The sequence below is a fragment of the Oratosquilla oratoria genome, chromosome 8 (assembly GCF_046742065.1).
Source record: "Oratosquilla oratoria isolate Oo_2021 chromosome 8, ASM4674206v1, whole genome shotgun sequence".
NCBI lineage: Eukaryota > Metazoa > Arthropoda > Malacostraca > Stomatopoda > Squillidae > Oratosquilla > Oratosquilla oratoria.
Window position 1 is genome coordinate 29,494,163 of NC_134784.1, and position 5,000 is coordinate 29,499,162.

Below are 5,000 nucleotides of genomic sequence, written 5' to 3' on the forward strand. Positions count from 1 at the left end.
TGCATACGTATGTATGTATGTATATATATACGTATGTATACAGTGCATGTATGTATGTATATAGTATATGGATGTATATACGTATGAATGTACAATATGTATGTATGTATGTATGTATATAGTGTATGAATGTATGTACGTATGTATGTATTTATGTATGTACAGTATGTATGCATGTATGTATATATATACGTGTATGAGTGTATGTGCTTATATACAGTAAATGTGTATGCAATGTGTGTATCTATGTACTGTATGTACAGTATATACAAGTATGAATGTATGTACTACATAAGCATGTGTGTGTATATGTATACATGTATGAATGTACTCTATACATGTGTGTATGAATACATGTATATATGTATGTAAATACATGAATTCATATGTATGTGTATATATATATATACATATATATATATATATATATATATATTTGTGTGTGTGAATGTATATTCATATGTATGTATGTATGTACACTGTATGTGTGTATGTATGTATGTTTGCATGTATGTACTCTATGTATATACGAGTATGAATGTATATATCTCTATGCATAGTATGTATGTATGTACTGTATATACGAGCATGAATGTATGTATGTAAGTATGTATGCACAGTATGTATACATGTATGTTTGAACTGTGTGCATATACAAGTATGAATGTATGTATGTACGTATGTATGCACAACATGTATCTATGTACTTTGTATATACGAATATGAATGTATGTATGTGCGTATGTATCCACAGTATGTACTGTATCTATATATGTGTATGAATGTATATATGTATGTATGTATGCACAGTATGTATGTACTGTATGTATATACATACATACATATTTCGGAGGCTTCTTCCTCCTTACAAGGGAGGTAGCCAAAAAACAAAGGCATAAAATCCACTCTCACCCATACCATCCCCACATACTCCACCCCCATCCACCCCTCTCCCTCTTTCTTCTCTTGGCTCCTGGATGACGGGTCATCCCTACATCTCGCCCACTGCCCTGGGTCAGAAGCAGTGTCGCAAGACACAGCACATTTACAGCAAGGCCGCTTCATTAAATCGGCGACCTCCCTTCTCCGTCCCCTCATGTAGAAATGGGGAAGACTGGGAGAAATCCCTTCGGGCTGCGTCAATTTATTTTTCACACATACTCCCTCATCCCCATCCCCCAACCACTCCCTTTCATGCATCACAACATCATCCATACACAATTACTCTCCACTCACCTCTATCTTCTGTCTTCTCACGTCCTTCCTCAACAGACATTCCCCTCTTTCCCAATGTTCCTTTTACCCCATCCATCCATCTTATCCTTGGTCGCCCCCTCATGTTCACACCTTCTACCTCTGGTTTCCACACCTCTTTTACTAATCTTTCTTCATTCATTCTTTACATATGTCCAAACCATCCCAATACTCTTTCATCAACCCTATCTTCCAACTCCCTTTCCACCACCGTTCTCCTCCTCGCCTCCTCGTTTCTCACTCTATCCAGCTTAGTAACCCCTATAATACTTCTCAGGCACCTCATTTCAAACACATTTAAACTCCTCTCTTCCTCTCCTATGTTCCATGTTTCTGCCCCATACAGTGCTGTCGGCACAATCACTCCATACAATCTCCTCTTAGCATCCATTCCCAAATATCTATTTCTCATTACACTTTTTAATCCCTCAAGATATTTTCTTGCTTCTTTCAATCTACATTCTACCTCCACCTCCATTCCTCCTTTCCCGCCACATTCGCTCCCAAGTATCTAAAACTATCCACTTCCCTCCAGTCTCTCTCCCTTAATACTCACTTCCATTCAGCTGCTACCACTTTCTCCCTTTCTACATCTCATCACCTTACTTTTGCCCACATTTATCTTCAGCTTCCTTCTTTCCCACACTTTCCCAAACTCTGTCACTCACTTCCTCAATCCTTCCTCTGAACCTGCTGTAAGCGCAGTGTCGTCAGTAAACAACAACTAGCTTATTTCCCACTTTTCTCCATTTTCTTTAACCATCTTCAATCCCTGACCCACTACCCTTGCATTTACCTCTCGCAACACCCCATCTATGCATAAATTGAATGATATGAATATATACATATGTATATATGTACGTATGTATGCACAGTATATATGTACGGTATGTATATACGGGCATGAATGTATATATGTACTGTATGTATATATGAGTATGTTTGTGTGTATGCACAGTATGTATGTACTGTATATATATATATATATATATATATATATATATATATATATATATATAAGTATGAATGTAATGTATGTATGTATGCACGTATGAATGCACAGAATGTATGTTCTCTATGTATATACGAGTATGAATCTATGTATGTACATATGTATGCACAGTATGTATATATGTACTGTATGTATATACCAGTATTAATGTATGTATGTACGTGTGTATGCAGAGTATGTATGTATGTATTGTATGTATATACGAGTATGAATGTATTTATGTATATATGTATACACAGTATGTATGTATATATCGTCTGTATTTACGAGTATGAATGTACGTATATATGCACGGACGTATACACAGTATGTATGTACTGTATGTATATAGGAGTATGAATGTATGTATACATGTATGTACGTACGTATGCACAGTATGTATGTACTGTATGTACAGTATATACGAGTATGAATGTATGTACGTATGTATGTACGTGTGCATGCAGAGTATGAATGTATTTATGTATGTATATACGTGTGGATGTATTCACAGTATGTATGTATCTATTGTATGTATATACGAGCATGAATGTTTGTATATATGTACGTATGTATACACAGTATGTATGTACTGTATATGTATATATATATGTATATATATATATGTATATATATACACGAGTATTAATGTATGTGTATGCACGTATGTATACACAGTATATATGTACTGTATGTATATACGAGTATGAATATACAGTATGTATATATATGTATGCACTTACGTATACACATTATGTATGTACTGTATTTATGTACGAGTATGAATGTATGTATACAATATATGTATGCACGTACGTATACATAGTATGTATGTATGTACTCTATGTATATACGAGTATGAATGTATGTATACAGTATATGTATGCACGTAGGTATACACAGTATGTATGTATTATGTATGTATGTACAGTATGTATATACGAGTATGTATGTACTCCATTTTCCTTCCTCGTTCTCTCCTCTTCTCCATTTCCCAATTCCAACTCTTCTCTTGTCTTGCCCAACGTCCGCTCCCTTAATTGTAATTGTCGAACTTCCTTTCTAAGTTGCTTTCTAATTGCTCATCGTATTTCGTTTTGCAAGTTGTGTGCAAGTATATCCTAGTTTCCTTTATTTCTATGCGTCTGTTGTTAGTTATTTATTGTTTCTAAATATTGGTTATCTATTACGAAAAGATAATTTGATAATGGTCCCATTCGACGAGATACGAGCTCTCGTTCGGGTTGGGAGTAACTGTCGATCACGAGTCAGGCACGTGATCTAAGACCATAGTAACACACACACACGCATGTTAACACGCCCACCTGCGTGTTTACGTCCATACATTACGCATACGCCCACGTGTATTTCCAAATACGCCCATACAATATACGATACGTGTATACACGTATAGATATTAGATACCCCATCTATATTAATAAACACGCCCATAAGATTTACTCACGCGCCCACATGGTTCAAGACACGCCCAGACACATGCTAATACGCCCACATGCTTAAAAATACGCACATATATTTGAAGACACGCCCACACTCACACAGACACGCCCACACATATACAGACACGCCCACGCACATACAGACACGCCCACACACTTACAGACACGCCCATACACATACAGACACGCTCACACACATACAGACACGCTCACACACATACAGACACGCCCACACAAATACAGACACGCTCACACACATACAAACACTCCCACACACATACAGACACGCCCACACATATACAGACACGCCCACACACATACAGACACGTCCACACACATACAGACACACCCACACGCTTACAGACACACCCACACATCTACAGACACGCCCACACACATACAGGCACTCCCACACAAATACAGACACGCCCACACACATACAGACACGCCCACACACCTACAGACACGCCCACACACCTACAGACACGCCCACACACATACAAACACACCCACACACATACAGACACGCCCACACACATACAGACACGACCACACAAATACGCCCACACACATGCAGACACGCCCACACAGACACGCGCTCACACTCATACAGACACACCCACACACATACATATACGCCCACATACATACAGACACTCCCACACACATACAGACACGCCCACACACATACAGACACACTCACACACATACAGACACGCCCAGACGCATACAGACACACCGGCACAAATACAGACACGCCCACACATATACAGACACGCCCACACACACATACAGACACAGACACGGACACACACATACATACACGCCCACAGACATACAGACACGCCCACAGGCATACAGACACACCCACACACATACAGACACGCACACACACATACAGACACTCACACACACATACAGATACGCCCACACACATACAGACACACCCACACACATACAGACACGACCACACACATACAGACACGCCCAAATACATACAGTCACGACCACACACATACAGACACCCATACACACATACAGACACGCCCACACACATACAGACATGCACACACATACATACACGCCCACAAAAATACAGACACGCCCACGCACATACAGACACGACCACACAAATACACAACTCGTGGCGCAGTTGGTAGAGTTCCCGGCTGCCACTACGGAGGTCCGGGTTCCAATCCCGCCCAGGGCTGAAATAACTTCAGTATCGCTGCGCTACGGGTTGTTACTCCAACTCTCGTGGGCGGGGAGTTGGGGGTGCGTGTGCGTGTAAGGTC